The sequence below is a fragment of the Podarcis muralis genome, chromosome 5 (assembly GCF_964188315.1).
Source record: "Podarcis muralis chromosome 5, rPodMur119.hap1.1, whole genome shotgun sequence".
Classification (NCBI taxonomy): domain Eukaryota; kingdom Metazoa; phylum Chordata; class Lepidosauria; order Squamata; family Lacertidae; genus Podarcis; species Podarcis muralis.
This window is the reverse complement of record NC_135659.1, coordinates 6929429-6946338: the sequence shown is the minus strand read 5'-3', so window position 1 is coordinate 6946338 and position 16910 is coordinate 6929429. Positions and strand designations below refer to the sequence as shown.

Below are 16910 nucleotides of genomic sequence, written 5' to 3'. Positions count from 1 at the left end.
GCGAGGCATTCGTCTTGCGGGGCACCACTGTACTGCATTTTTATATATTTAACACTAAGTCACATATTGCTTCACAGCTCCTCTCATTCTGTCCATCGTTTCACTTTTCCTCTTCAATTTTTATTAGAGTTGTTAATTAACTGTTAGCCTCATGATGCATGCATTCACCTATTTGCCAGTCATCAAACAAGACTTTGAATGAAACCCTCCTTTTCCTTCGGCTTTCAACACTTTAGGAAAAGTGAGAACGTTTATAGAGGCATTTGTCTGCAGAAAGCACATTTTCAACAGAAAAAGACAAAAAAACACTAATCCTGCCCAAGAAATAAGGAAAGAAACCAACTCCAGTAATTGTGGCAAGAAACCATATATATAGGCCTCTTTGCTCATCTCAAGTGACTCTACCCTTCCAGCAGAAACAGAAGATTCCTGTTCTGCATTTGTTCCATGCAAGCCCATGCAAAACCCAAGTTCTCAAAACCCTTGCCTCTGCCACTTTTCCCTTCTCCTGCCCCAGTTTGGTTGGATCGTTGTGGATAGCAGGGAAAAGGGCAGGCTGAAAGGTGCCGTGGCAGCTACTCTGGGTGCCAGCAAGTGTTTTGTGTGTCCTGGCTCAGGGGGAAGCTCATGCACCCACCCTTGGACTAGTTGGCATATGGAAAAAGTGGAGTTGGTTGTCATCAACGTACTGCTTACACTGTACTTCTAACCCCAAAGCAAGCTTCTTCCAACAGCTTCACATAGGTGTCTGGCAGGAGAACAGTCAACTACAGGAGTCGCAAGCTACATAGCTAAAGTAATCTGAGTTCAAACGGTTAGGGAAAGCTGGAGCAGTCTGACAGTGAGCCCAGATAGATGTAACAGCTGGTGATACCAGGAGCCAAGGAAAGGTCCAGAAGAGCGTGTAGAGTTTCTCTCTTCTGCTCCCAGACTGTAAATGAAGATCCTCTTCCACTAATGAAGCAAGGAGTGGATGGCTCAGAACCACAATTAATTGAGGGGGCATCTTTCTGGTCAATTCACTTCAAGATGTGAAGTGAATGAATTCCTCAAGCATTTCCAGCCTCAGCCTCCCATGCCAGACATGAGGCCTGACCAGAATGGGCCAAGACATCACCCGCCGCCAGGAGTTGCACAGAAACCCTCCACTTTTCCCCCGATGAAGGGGGTGCATTCATTTCAGACAAATCCCAAACCAAAGCGGGGCTTGTCTGAAGTAAAGGGGGTTTCTTTCAAAGCAGCCTTAACCAATTCAGGCTCTTGACTTCTTGAAGGTCTGGGATCAATCTGGAGATTCAGAGGGGTACAGAGATATTGTTCCTATTAAAAGGGATGCATTGCCTCCCACCCCCCACAAGTTCCCCATCTAAGGAAAACATAAGGCAGGGAGAAGGGACAGAAGGGGTGTCAATTTGTGACTGACAGCTCTAGCTCTAGTCTACTTGTAGAAACCAGGCCTATGTGATTACTTTCTCGGCAAACAAATCTATTTGGATTTTAATCATTTCTATAATTAACTTCCTCTCAGGAACTCTTCTTTTTTTCTTTTTACTTCCAATCAAATTTAAGCATAGAACAAAAATGAACAGTTTTATTCATCACCGTTCATTCATCATAGCTCCTTAACCTCCACACCTATCCATCTGAGGTTTTGCAGGTTACATACCTAGGGTCATTTCTCTCAGGTCTGCCATTTTCAAACAAATTCTCCAGAAAACCACAGTGGGAGGGAGTGAACATATCCTGTTTCCCCTTCCAAACTCTAAAGCATCCTTTCACACAGAACCCCCAGCATCTATACATCTGAAATTTGGTAGGGTTCATCCCCTAAAAAGGACAACTACGCTTTCAGAGTTCCTCCAATTCTGCCAAAGATAACACAATTATTGTATGAGATCTGGTAGGCCTCATCCACCCAGAAAGGGTTCCTGTGCCTGTAAACGTCACCCATCACTGTCAAAACATTATCGCAAGACAATGGAGAGACATACGAAGCCTTGAAAGTGAAGTTCTGGATCCAGGCAAAGTGAGTGCCTTTTGTAGCACTTTAGGCCAAATCAGCCTACTTTCCAAAGTGGGATCTAAACCGAATTTTGTCTTCAGTTCATATCCTCAATAGCAACTATCTACTTCATCTAATCAGACCCCAAAATGAAAAAAAAACATTTCCCACTTCTTCACAAGTTGGAAGGTTTCTTCAAAATAGATCTACCCATTGCCTCCAGCATAAAAGACTGAAACATCCCATAATGCGGAAGGTATCATTATTATATATACTGTAGTAGTAATGATGATGATGTCCTCAAGTCCTTATGTTGCCAAAACAGCAACATATATGCATGAGAGGCGAGGTATCAGCAGGTTGGGGAGGGGGGAACCCTAAGGTTTGCAGAAGTATAAAAAAATATTTGGAAGAAGCCTGAGGAACCCAAAATATCCCAATAAACGCTAAACATGGCCCGTGAAATGCTGACTGGCTCTTGAGGAAAGAGGGAGGGGAAGATGGAGTTTCCTAGAAGTCGGCATGGCTGGCTGCCGTGGTGGCTGGGACCCACTGCAACTGGTGGGGCAGAAGACAACAGTAGCTGAAGCCAGAGCAAACTCATTCTAGTTTTGCCCCCCCCCCCCGAGTGCTATAATGGCAACACAGACTCAAGAGGAGGAAGGCAACAGGCAGTGACACCCCTGAGATTAGATGTAAGTCAGAAAGCAGGCAGGTGGGGGCTGGCTAAGGGCGGACTGAGGTTGGTGGGGCTGTGCCCCTTCTACCCTAGTAATGTTCAAATAATTTTGAGAAAGGAATGCTCGGGAGGCTTTATTTCAAAGCTTCTGGAAACGTGTGAATTTCCACGGCTGGAGAAAAGAACACTTGAAATAAAAGGTCTCTGGGGAATTCTCTTGAGACCGTTTTTGTTTTAGCTGCTGCTCCCTCTGATGAGGCGTCTGCTCGGATTCCCTTGAGGGCCTTTCCAGACAATCAATTTGTAGTGCAGCAAATGCCGCCTGTTGTTACCCGTTCATTATGCAGTGGTCAGACATTTTGCCTCTGGATTCTGCTTCTATCTTGGACCGTTCCATCTGCCCAAGGCTGGATGAACTTTGTTTTGCTCCTGGGAAAATGGCTGGATCTATATGCACAGCAGACTCAGGTGGGAACGGTGTTGTACAGTCTGGTGTGTGTGTGTGTGTGTGTGTGTGTGTGTGTGTGTGTGAGAGAGAGAGAGAGAGAGAGAGAGAGAGAGAGAGAGAGAGAGACAGAGAGAGACAGAGAGAGACTATTGTACAGTACCACTTTGGTTTGCAGAGAGGGGAAGACATATTAATAATGCCTCAGCCGGAGCAACATCGCAGCCAGGGAGAGGGCTCTGCAAGAACATTTCTCCCTGTTCTGCTAACTTTCTTTGTGCAAGATCTTAGTGTTTGTGGTTTTTGTTTTCCTCTGTTGTACACAGGATCATTTAAAAATGGTACCCGCATTGCATTCTTCTGCACCTTTCTTTTAGGATCTCAGGACAGCAAACACGGACCTTTCCTCTTTTTATCTCCTTAACACCCAGAAGGGTAGGTGATGCCAAGAGAGAGTGGGGAACTTGGGCTGGGGTTGGATCTACAACTGGATCCATTGGGTATAACCCGTGGTGTCTTTAATAAAAAGCTCACTGCACAGCTCCACGCCAGGCTCCTTCCATTTTAGGAACTTTTAGCATTCCTAAGATATTTCCGTCGTGATAAAATAACGAAGCAGTGCTAAGTTATAGTACAATTCTATGTATATCTACTCAAAAGTAAATCCCACTGTGTTCAATGGGGCTTACTCCCAAAAAAGTGTGCAAAGGGTTACAGCCCAAAGGAGTTGAACCTATGTCCTAATGTAGTTTGAAACTGTAGTTACGGCTTAGTTCCAATTGATGTCATTATGGGCTTATCCACACTTACCTTTGTGGTGTGTGCAGCCCAAAGCCCAAATGCGTGTTTTGCTAGTCAAGCACAGGGCTTGTGCACAGAGAGTTCTTGAACTTTCTAGAGAGGACCCTCTCTTCCTTTGCCTCCTCTGGGTGGGAACTCTGTAACAAAGGAGACAATCGTTTACATTTCCTTCTGCCTGTGAAGAGATTCTTATTTTTCTACTATGACTCCAACCTGACCAGACATGTACAGTGGTACCTCGGGTTAAGTACTTAATTCATTCCGGAGGTCCGTTCTTAACCTAAAACTGTTATTAACCTGAAGTACCACTTTAGCTAATGGGGCCTACTGCTGCCACCACGCCACCAGAGCCCAATTTCTGTTCTTATTCTGAATCAAAGTTCTTAACCTGAAGCACTATTTCTAGGTTAGCGGAGTGTGTAACCTGAAGCGTATGTAACCTGAAGCGTATGTAACCTGAGGTACCACTGTATGGCTAAAGTCCCTGTTTTCCGCTATGTTAGCTAAGACTACCAACTTTTATTTTACCGCAACTTATTTTTCTGCACACTACTTTGCTGTATTTGCTGCCTTCATTGAAATGTAAGTAAACTCTTTTTCAATTTATTTTACTAAAAATGTGGGGCTCATTCTCTGTTTTGGGGATGAAGTGGGGAAGGCCTACTGACCACAAATAGGAAAACAGGCATAACTGTCTAATTCCTAAGCTTTAGTAAACTGCAAAAATTATAAGGGTTTTTGCTCTGCTAAAAAGGTTTCACAGCCTAATTACTTTTGTCTCCTACATGTGGGCTAGAAGTGCACTGTCAGCAATACGCTGATGACGCTCAGCTCTATTTCCCCTTTACATCTGCAGGTGAGGCAGTGGAAGTGCTGGACCAGTGTCTTGCCTCGGTAATGGGCTGGTTGAGAGCCAACAAACTGAAACTCAATCCAGATAAGACAGGCACAGTTAGTGGGTAGTTCTCTAGACCAGATGGGTGGGAGATCACCTGCTTTTGATGGGGTTACACTTCCTCTGAAGGAGCAGGTTCATAGCTTGAGGGTACTCCTTTGCTGTCACAAGGCTCAGGTAGCCTCAGTGGCTCAGAGTGCCTTCCATCAGCTTCGGCTGGTGGACCAGCTGTGCCCTTATCTAGCCTAACTACTGTTGTCTATTGTCTGGTAACCTCGAGGTTAGTTACTGCAACGCGTTATACAAAGGGCTGCCTCTGAAAACAGTTTGGAAATTTCAGCTAGTGCAGAATTCAGCGGTGAGGTTGCTCACTGGTTTGAGCATATTACACAGATTTTGCTCCGATTGCATGGGCTACCAATTAGTTTCTGGGTCCAATTCAAAGTTTAAAATTAGTGGTTAAAATTAGTACAGTTTTGAAAGGTTCAGCCCACAATCTTGATTAAAAATGATATCCAAATATGGATAAAAATCTGCTCCTCAGTCTCAGGAACCCCCGCCCCCCAAAAAAATTGCTTGTGACTTATTGATAATAAAGAGGACAAGAGAAAGGGTTTGTACTAAGTCACGTCAGAGAAGCATATATTAAAACAACTTTCCCATTTTGCCTTTCTAATGAAGGTTGATCTTCATTAAGTGCTCTTAAGTTGAGGTGACTCCAGAAAAGATGGAACATCTATTTTGTACCACTTGTGAGTTCCAGCCAGAGCATTTAAGAGTAATCAAGTATGAATGAGTGGCGATTAGCTAATTGTTGACAACTGGAGAGATAGGTGTTGCTAGGTAAACAATATGATGAATACACTGTAGGGATGATTTACTGGGCAAGCTGTGTGGCTTCTCAAAATGGAGCAGCATAAAGGGATGGAGGAGGAATTCATCCACTTGACTTTTTGCGTGTTCAGACCCAGAAATCACCCCTCTAAATAAATTCACACTTGGCTCAATTTTTTGGTTTGGTTTTTGGAGGAATTTAGGCCACAACTTTATTGATTACAGAAAGTGACTGGTTGCACAGGCTCTGGTTCGACGAGCTCACTGCCATGCAGGTAGCGCTGACCCAGGGCACCAGCTTAGGTCAGCCAAGGGTGAACACCTGGATAAGTGGAAAGCCGGGAACGGGCTAACTCCGCCCCACAAATGTCCCCCTGGACTCAGGCATGGGCACAACCCCCTCTCAGGGGTTGACCAAACCATCGAGTCCCTGGATTCCTTTAACGGAATACCCTTCACATAGGGGTGGTGAGAGCGTTCTCCCATCCCTATCACCTGAACCAGAGCCTATTCGCAACCTTACAAGTTGTGATGATTTGCTACGTGGCAGGCGAAACCCAAATGGCAACAGCCAATCAGCCAAGTGGGGAAGATTCCGGCCGTGCCCCTGTCCCAACAACAGACGACACATGATGGCATAGCAAGGTCAAGCGCAATAGCCCTAAAATTAGGGAGAGGTGGGCGGGTGTTCCGATGCACGCACCAATAGAGGAAGCTCTGGGTCACGCCCATGGGCATAAATGGGTCCCTCGAACTGTTTGGACTTCATCCCATTGGCCAGATTGAACCCAGCTTCGAGGGACCTACCAATTGGGTGTTGTGGCTGACTAATCGTACCCACCATAGCTGTCAATTTTTCCCTTTTCTTCCTATTCGGAATAAGGGAATTTCCCTTTAAAAAAGGGAAACGTTGACAGCTATGATACCCACCCACAACACAGGGTTTCGGTTGTCCAGGCCTCACCGCAATACGTGCCCTCTTTAAGGGAGGACCCAATTTGCTGTGGACTGACCCAATCTGACACTCCTGAATTTTCTTGCAGCTGGAGAAGCAACTCCCAGCCAGATTATGCTCGTCTCTGAATTTTGCAATGCAGTTTCAGTGCACAAAAGGTGCAAACCCAAATATGTATTTTACATAAACAATATGTGGGGTGGGCGAGCTTAAAAAACCATAGAAAATCTGCACTTTACATTAAAAGTCCATATACAGTGGTACCTCGGGTTGAGAACTTAATTCGTTCTGGAGGTGTTTTCTTAACCCGAAACTGTTCTTAACCTGAAGCACCACTTTTAGCTAATGGGGCCTCCTGCTGCCGCTGTGCCGCTGCTGCTCGATTTCTGTTCTCATCCTGAAGCAAAGTTCTTAACCCGGGGTACTATTTCTGGGTTAGCGGAGACTGTAACCTGAAGCGTATGTGTCAGAGACTGCCTCCAGGTCCCAGCTCACAGAGGACCAACGCTAGCCAGCGGTAATGTACAAAGGTCTTTATTTAAGTACAGTATCCATTTTCAAACCCTAGCGTGCGTCTCTACGTCTAGACACTAGACCGGCGAAGCTCCGTCTGAATCTCCGCCCCCTGTACACCAGCTTAAGACTTTGACCTTACTCCACCTCTTCCGTCTCTCCTTCCGCCTCTGGGTCCTACTACCCCCCGGGGTCCCTTCCTTCCTGGACGCTTCGGACGCGGACCCCTCTGACTCTTCCCCCTCCCTTCGGCGGGCTTTAGGACCTGGCTCCCTATCAGGGCTGCTCACTGCGCCACCCTCTTGTACGTTTGAACTTGGCGCGCACGTCCTGTCTTTGACCTTCCTTTCGACCGTTTCTTCGCTCTCTGAGGCAGGCGTGGCCAATCCTGACTCATGTCCTTCTGCTGACGGAGAGCTGCCTGATGCCGATACCTGGGACTCCTCCCCCCTACTGCTCTTTGGTGGGGAAGCTGGTCCCGATTTCCAACTGCTGCTCTCTGAGTCCCCTCTGGCCCCTCCTTCCTGGGGTGTTCCCCTTGGCAACCCCTTTGCTCTGACCACGGGAGCCCCCTTCTGTGAATCCTCCGATTCGCTGGAGAGACTCAGAGACCTCGGACGGCTGTCATCGCTAACCTCTCCCTCGGATTCCTCCCCCTCGGTCTCTATCTCCTCCCTTTCCTGTGCCTCTGCTCCTGAGCCCCTGACAGTATGTAACCCGAGGTACCACTGTACTTGAAATGCAGACTTTTTGTGCATCCCTTCAAGAAATCTGCACAAAACGGGACTCAGATCGGCAGCTACACATGCCGGGTTCTGCCCAACTTTGGGAGTTATGGAGTGTGCATGTAACACCACATGTGCTGGGAAGAGGCCCAACAAGGTCCACTGTGGCTGTAGGTAGGCCTGAAGGGGCCCGTTGTGCTCATGGGAAGTCCCAATGGGGCCTGCCACAGACTGCAGAATATTGAAGGGAAATTTGGGAGGCCTTGCCCCTACCCCTACCCCCCATGGTGTCCCTGCCCCCAGCAAAACTGAAAAGCGGGACAGAGGCTATTAACAGCAAGCTGAGGTGGCAAGCAGACCATGAACATCACTCTGGGAAAACAGTGGCAGCCATGCTCAGCCAGAGGGGTTACTGTCCCGACTGCCATGGAATTCGCTAGACTGGCATCCCCATTCCCTGGACTGCAGAGGGATCCGTGGGATTGTACAGCAAGCACTGACCCTGTTGTGCTTCATAGAACCAGGCGTATGCCAGTAACGTTGCTTTCACACAACATAACACAGCCTAGGAACTCAGCCTACTTCAGATCCAATCTGGAGCATGCATACATTTCCCGACTATCCAAGGCATGTATCTTACTCTGATTATTCTAAATTAATTCAGACACAAAGTTGGGTGAGTCAGCTTCTCGCTAGTTTGATTTTCTGGAATGTTTCTAATCTGTTTCTTGAGTATATGATAGAAGCAGCAAACAAAGAGACAAAATGAAACACATTTGTCTCAATGCCCTTCTTATAAATAGTAGAAATGGCCATTAGAGCATTTACAGGTAACAAGGGAATTATCTGGGCTGCAAAGGCTCGATTTCAATAATCTCTCTGCTGTGTTTGTAAAACTTGCCCCCTTTTTCCCCCAGATGCATTTCTTTGGCTTCCTTGGAAGTGTCAGGTATGTAGGGAGCTTTTTCTGTTGCTGTTGTTATGAGACTCTCTTTCCTCCCCACCCCCCACGAATTGCATTGCCTGACACATCCTGTGAAGCTGTGAGCAAAGATGAAGGGCTTGCTGGCTTCTTTCCCTCTTCCCTCCACCCCTTCTCCCTGACAAACTCAGAAGTGCAGTACAGGTGGCAAATTAGCTCCAGTTCCTTGTTAATTGGCAGGCATGAGTGTTTTCCTGCTGTTCAGGTTGTCATACGCAACTTCAGCACATTTGCAGCTGTGTGTGTGTGTGCGTGTGCGTGAGAGCACACACACACACTTCTCTTTTTTGGACCTTTATAAAAGTTTTGAGGACTCTTATCCAGCCACCTTTCCCTCCCTGGGGGCTTCTTGTGTTCCGAAGAGACAGTGAGTCCATTATGGCAGGCCCTGGCGCAAGTGGAGCTGTGATTAATGAGATCTCTGCTCAAAAGCCTCCCTTGCTCCCACTTCCTGCTCTGCCCTTTTTTATTTGAGCTCTCCAGCGAAGCACAGAACAGAGAGCCCTAAGTGACATGTGGCAAAGCAAGGAGACAGGCAGGGAAAACATTAGGCAAGGGAGAGGGCAAATTTAGCTAGTAGTAAAAAGGCAGAGATGGTACAACAGTAGTTGTCGTGGTGCTTCATTTCCCCCAAAATCTGGAGGGCTGAAGAAGACTCGCTTATTCCGCATCTCACATCAAGCAAGAGTCTGCAATATATGCACAAATGGGGACGTTGGTGGCACTGTGGTCTAAACCACTGAGCCTCTTGGGCTTGCCAATCAGAAGGTCGGCAGTTCGAATCTGCATGATGGGGTGAGGTCCCATTGCTCGGTCCCAGCTCCTGCCCACCTAGCAGTTCAAAAACACACCAGTGCAAGTAGATAAATAGGTACCACTGGGGTGGGAAGGTAAATGGCGTTTCTGTGCGCTCTGGTTTCCGTCATGGTGTTCTGTTGCACCAGAAGTGGTTTAGTCATGCTGGCCACAGGAACCAGAAAGCTGTCTGTGGACAAACGCCGGCTCCCTCGGCCTGAAAAGCGAGATGAGTACTGCACCCCATAGTTACCTTTGACTGGATTTAACCATCCAGGGGTCCTTCATCTTTTTGCCTTATATAGTGGATGCTCGGGTTGCAAACGTGATCTGTGCCGGAGGCACATTCGCAACCCGCAGTGCCATGTCTGCGCATGTGTGGGTCACAATTTGGCACTTCTGCACATGCGCAAAGCGTGATTTAGTGTTTCTGCACATGCGCAAGTGTCAAAACCCAGATGCAACCCGTTCCGGTACTTCTTGGTTTGGCGTGGTGCGCAACCTGAACACGTGCAACCTGAAGCATCTGTAACCTGAGGTATGACTGTATGCACAAAATAAAGGACTATCCACCTAAAACTGGTCAATAAAAATGATAAATTATTAATTTATGCAAATATGAATGCAAACTGGAGCTAAGGAAAAAGCAAAAACCTAAGCATTGCAGGTTTGCAAACATAGAGGGTGCGCAGGTCCAGCCATGGCATCTAAAAGAAGAAAGGAAACATTTTTAAAACTGTGGTTGATTAACATTTGCTGCTTTTTGAACACAAAAAAATGCAAAGAGCTTGTGCTGAAGGAAACCTTATCCACATTTACCTTTCCTTCACTCTTTCCAGGCATGGTCCATATTTTAAAGCTCTGTGTTTGAGTGCCCCCCCCCCCATTCTAGAGAGTTTTCTCCTTTAAAACCCACTCTTTAAAGCTGATTCGAAGCAAACTGCAATCTGTGGGAAACTCAAATTGATACTCTGAGTGCGAAACAGCAAGTTTTAGCAGGGAAAGCTCTGAGGCAAAAAACCCCCAAAACAAACCACCCTGACCCTCTTTCTGTGCTTAGAAAGAGTGGGGGGAAAGATTGTGAGAGGCTGATTGAGGATTAAATCTGAAGATATATCTAAACCTATCCTACATGTGGCACAGCTGGACCACCAGCCGAAGCTGATGGAAGGCACTCTGAGCCGCTGAGGCCACCTGTGAGCCTCAAGAGCAGGCCAGCTCCCACCCATCTGGTCTAGGGAACCACCCACTAACAGTGCCTCAGTCTCATCTGGATTGAGTTTCATTTTGTTGGCTCTCATCCAGTCCATTACCGAGGCAAGGTAACAGTCCAGCACTTCCACTGCCTCACCTGCAGATGTAAAGGAGAAGGAGAGCTGAGCATCATCAGCATCTTGCTGGCAACATACTCCAAACCTCTGGATGACCCCACTCAGTGGTTTCACGTAGATGTTGAACAGCCTAGCCATAAGGGATAGGATCGAACCCTGTGGAAGTCCACACTGAAGGCTCCACAGAGCTGAAAACACAATTCAAGTAGGACCAGAACCACTGCAAAGCGGTGCCACCTCCCACCACCAACTTGGACAGTCACTCCTGAAGGATACCATGGTCAATGGTATTGAAAGCCACTGAGAGGTTGGGGAGAAATAACAGAGATACATTTCCCCCATCTCTCTCCCAACAGAGGTCATCATACAAGGCGACCAAAGCTGTTTAATGCCAAAAGTAAAAGTAAAAATGCTATCTAGAACTGAACATAGAAAAACATTCTGTTCCAAAACCAAGCATTCAGATCAATTTTTAGAGGTTCTTTACTGCTCCAGTACATTATAAAGAGACTCCATATCTCCATAAAGACATTTTCTTGCTGCTGACCCTCTCATATAGATGAATGCGAAGTCCCAGATTTTAGCTATCCATTCTCTCGCAGATGGTGCTCTGATTCCCGCATCCTCATCTTGACTAATAGTAATTCTGACAGACGTCAGTAAATAAAAGATTAGCAACTAATCATATTTGGCTACTGAGGGGAAATTGTGGCAACTGTGAGCAAGGGCAACAGATCGCAATATAAATGAACAAGCGACGTGTTTTTTCTTTTCTTTTGCCAGGAGTGATGAAAGAAATGCTAGAAGTGGTGACATTCTTCCACCCACCCTCCCTACTGTCAAAATGTTTGTGAAAAACAATAAATAGCTTTTGGCTTAGTCCTAGTGTCAATCCACCTCTGGTACTGTATGTCAAAAACCTGCCATTACAAAAGCACATTTTTCAAAAAAGAAGAAGAAGAAGAAGAGAAAATCGCATGCTGAAGGAGATCATAGCACTGCCAGAAACCTGCTTGCCATTAGCTGTGGGTTTCTTGTTGTTATTTTTCCCAGAGAAGTAAAATTCAAACACTCTGAAGAACCCTGTCAGTGCCTTTGATTCAGAGGAAACCATTTCCTTTTGGGGGTGAATTGGGAATACTGGGTTCATGAAGGAGTCAAGCAGTGCCCAGTGCTCTCCAGCCAGGCAAATCTCTCTCACACACGCACGGATATCGCTGTGGGCAAGGATGCCATTGTCAGAACTCAAACTGAGTTCCCCCTCTCCCCAGAACCTGTTAAGAGACTTGCTGGCTCTATTACTTTATGTCTGTCATTCTAAGAAGTCATATTATCCACCCTTTTTGGACCCCGGCCCACGTCCCCTGCACCATCAAGCATCTCGCTAATAACCCCCATCCAAATAAGCAAAACACTGCAACAGGCACCCCCAACCTTCGGCCCTCCAGATGTTTTGGACTACAATTCCCATCATCCCTGACCACTGGTCCTGTTAGCTAGGGATCATGGGAGTTGTAGGCCAAAACATCTGGAGGGCCACAGGTTGGGGATGCCTGCACTAGAACTTGTGGACATCCAGTGACTCTGAATGTTGGAAGATTTAGGTTAGATAAAAGCAGCACATAGGCAAACTATGGAACTCGTTCCCCCAGGAGGAAGTGATGGCCAAACTGGACGGCTTTAAAAGAGGATTAGACAGATTCAAGGAGAAGAGGACTATGAAGTGTTACCAACCATGCTGGCTATGTGAGAACAGGATGCTGGACTAGACAGGCCATTGACTCGCTTCAGCAGGCTCTTCTTGTGTTCTTAAGCATCATTTCTTGTTCCCACGATATTCAGCACTTTGTGCCTTGTAGTTTGTTTTCAAAACAGGCATGTGTATTCTTTTTTGCCCCTCGCTGGTCCGTTCTTTGTCTCTGTACAGCTTTGAGGCCCTTTTAAAGCAATCCCGAACAGGCCAGATCTTGACAGCCTGGCGAACCTTGCAATATACACTTTTAGCTTTGCCGGGTGTGCAGCATCTTAATGAAAAGCTGAGAGGGACAGGAGCTACAATACAAGCACCTTTGTTGCAGAAGACAAGACAGGTGGGCATGTTCAAAGCCAATGAAAGATAAGGCTGTAAGTTTGTGAAGATGGGGGGAAAGTGAGGTTATGTGCAGCCAGATGAACAAAAAGGCCCAGATAAAGGTTGGAGGAAGAGAGGTCCTGTAGCATGAGCTGTGTCCCAGCATCCTCTATATTGAGGTTATTGATATTGTGCATATGGAAGCAGCTGGATGAATAAAAACAGACTCTTCCTTGGAAAAATATATATACTTAACACTCTAGTACAATTAAAGTTCACTTTCCTCCTAGTTCTCCGTTTCCCAATTCTGCTTTCCTCCTCCATGCCCCCTCCCTGAGGTGACATTTTCTCCCTTCCATTTCAAAGTTGCCTCTCCAAGGTTGCTCTCAGAGATCATGTTTAATGGATAGATGTCCTAGCCATGCATTATGCAAAGTTGTTGGAGAGTTTGCCTTGATTGTGTGTCTTTAAAAAATGCATACAGCTTGGCGTTTCTTTGTTTGCTTTTTTTTACAGATTCAACTGGATCGAGAATAACAAGTTGAGCTTAATGTGTCTCAGAGCAAGATTCCTGCATTAAGAACTTGTCACAGGTGGAGCAGAGAAGATGAGCGCTGTGCTAAAATTTCCCTTGCAGTTCTCTTACCATTCTCTATCAATGAATGAGAAGAGAAATTGCATTCAAAAATCGCCAAAGGAGAGGGGATATCTCAGTGAAATTCTCATAGGTGGGGTGCGGCGGTTTTGTCACTCTTCTTGAGGTGATTGAGAGGTGTCTGCAAGGATCCTTTCTTTTGTTTTAGAAATCGCCTATCTAGTGGCCAACGTTATGCAGCCTCCTTGGGTGCCCGTGCTTCGGAATATAGGACACTGCCTCAAACACATATATATTCGGACACTGATTTATATTCTTATGGTCATCCTCCACAGCTTTGCTGTCTGCTGCATATATAAGGCTTACTTAGGTTTTGACTAGTTCCAGCTGAACTATTTAAAATTTTAAAAGATGGTGCTGTTAAGGTGCTACACTCAATATGCCAGCAAGTTTGGAAAACTCAGCAATGGCCAGAGGATTGGAGAAGATCAGTCTACATCCCAATCCCAAAGAAGGGCAGTGCCAAAGAATGCTCTAACTACCGCACAATTGCACTCATTTCACACGCTAGCAAGGTTATGCTTAAAATTCTACAAGGCAGGCTCAAGCATTATGTGGACCAAGAACTCCCAGAACTGCAAGCTGGATTTCGAAGGGGCAGAGGAACCAGAGACCAAATTGCAAACAAGCGTTGGAATATGGAGAAAGCTAGAGAGTTCCAGAAAGACATCTACTTCTGCTTCATTGACTATGCAAAAGCCTTTGACTGTGTCGACCACAGCAAACTATGGCAAGTTCTTAAAGAAATGGGAGTGCCTGATCACCTCATCGGTCTCCTGAGAAATCTCTATGTGGGACAAGAAGCTACAGTTAGAACTGGATATGGAACAACTGATTGGTTCAAAATTGGGAAAGGAGTACGATAAGGCTGTATATTGTCTCCCTGCTTATTTAACTTATCTGCAGAATTCATAATGCAAAAGGCTGGACAGGATGAATCCCTAGCTAGAATGAAGATTGCCGGAAGAAATATCAACAACCTCAGATATGCAGATGACACAACCTTGATGGCAGAAAGTGAGGAGGAATTAAAGAACCTTTTAATGAGGGTGAAAAACGAGAGCACAAAATATGGTCTGAAGCTCAACATCAAAAAAACGAAGATCATGGCAACTGGGCCCATCACCTCCTGGCAAATAGAAGGGGAAGAAATGGAGGCAGTGAGAGATTTTACTTTCTTGGGCTCCATGGTCACTACAGATGGTGACAGCAGTCACGAAATTAAAAGACGCCTGCTCCTTGGGAGAAAAGCAATGACAAATCTAGACAGCATCTTAAAAAGCAGAGACATCACCTTGCCAACAAAGGTCTGTATAGTTAAAGCTATGGTTTTCCCAGTAGTGATGTATGGAAGTGAGAGCTGGACCATAAAGAAGGCTGATCGCCGAAGAATTGATGCTTTTGAATTATGGTGCTGAAGGAGACTCTTGAGAGTCCCATGGACTGCAAGAAGATCAAACCTATCCATTCTTAAGGAGATCAGCCCTGAGTGCTCACTGGAAGGACAGATCCTGAAGCTGAAGCTCCAATACTTTGGTCACCTCATGAGAAGAGAAGACTCCCTGGAAAAGACCCTGATGTTGGGAAAGATGGAGGGCACAAGGAGAAGGGGACGACAGAGGACGAGATGGTTGGACAGTGTTCTCGAAGCTACCAGCGTGAGTTTGACCAAACTGCGGGAGGCAGTGGAAGACAGAAGTGCCTGGCGTGCTCTGGTCCAGGGGGTCATGAAGAGTCGGACACGACTAAACGACTAAACAACAGCAGGTTTTGACTATTCTGTGCTGGAGCTTCCAGCTGTCTCTGCCCCCAGGCCTGCTAGGGGAACCTGTGTGTTCTGGGATCTGGACAGAAGGAGTTACTTTAAATAATATCATCCCCTTGGTCAATTTAGCCCTGTGTTGGACATGCTCACAAGCAGCAACTCTCCAATATTTGGGGCAGGTTGCCAGGGAGCCTTTTCACTGGCGATATATGCTAAGGGTTGAATTTAGACCCCTAGAGGAGCACATGCTACACCCCTGAGCTGCAGACCCACTCCCCGTGGATTCCAGAGCCAATCTGATAGCAAGCCCTTCTTCCTTGTTCTACCCAACAGCAGAAGGTAAATGGCTTCCTTTTATCCACAGAGAAAGGAAAGAATGACAGACCCATTGTCTGAAGATGTGACTTCCTGGTTCATATTGACACACTCTCTCTGTTTCTGTCTCCTTCAGGGCAGAAGTGGTAGCTGTCCACAGGAAACAGTGTAAAAATCTTGGATTTTGACATCGCTGTAATTAGGTAGCTGCATATCTGTGCCTCTTCCCCCGAGCAAAGTTAGTAACAAGGACAGGAATCCATGTTCCTTCTGTGTCTCAGAACTCATTCCATGTGGGGGAAAGCTGAATTTCACTTAGTTTTAAAGCCATTAAAAATTATCCTACCAATGCAAATGCAAACACAGCCCATCATTTGGCTCAGAGAACATGAAGTCCACTTGTGCCTTTTGACAATCTGTGGGGGTTTTTGAAACGTGAAAGGCAGTGATTAGGTGGGTGTAGTGAAACTGACCGCAGCCATGGCTTGTGGGGAGACAGATGATTGACACTTTCAGTGCAGCCACAATGTGCAATGAAATACCCTTCCCACAGGAAATCCTGCGTTTACTCCTTCTGGTGGGAAAATTTCACATAGTGGGAATTATTTTGCTAAGAACAATGGCCTACAGGGAAAACGTTAATCAACTTGGTGCTCTTCCCTCCCACTGTATCACACTTTTAAAAAGGGGGGGGGGAATGAACTATGTGTGATTTGAGGCCTATTTAAATGGTACTTGGAAATCTTGTTTAACCCCCCTCCCCATAACCCCAAGTCTGCCCCCTTTCTCTCGTTGGCTGGTTTGCCTTTCCAGCCAAAAATAGCACCCACCCCATATTGCACCAAAGGCCAATCCATTTAAATTGAACAAACACTCAGCACAAATGACCCACAGCTTTATGTAAAGGCTCTTCTATCATTACTGTTAGCTTTTTGCCTACTGTTCCATCCCCTAAAGTTTATGATGAGGTCAACACCTTTCCTCCTAAAAGCCTTCTTGCCGAATACTAATTAGATGCCTTTGCTATTGAAGCTGCAGCAAAAAGCAAGGAATTTTTACTTTAATACTGAGGCTTCTGGGGATTGGATCCTAAGCCATGTAAGGAGGCTTGTGCAAGGGGACTTTGTTCCTCTCTCCACACAGCCCC

The 16910-nt window shown here is 46.1% G+C and overlaps 1 long non-coding RNA gene across 1 annotated transcript; it reads left to right on the top strand.

Annotated features, from left to right (window-relative positions):
* Positions 1 to 2832: 2832 nt before the first annotated feature.
* Positions 2833 to 16631, top strand: LOC144327749 (uncharacterized). Its single transcript, XR_013392838.1, has 4 exons — positions 2833 to 3149; positions 3504 to 3561; positions 8767 to 8798; positions 13545 to 16631. It is a non-coding gene; the product is annotated as an uncharacterized LOC144327749 (long non-coding RNA).
* Positions 16632 to 16910: the final 279 nt, after the last annotated feature.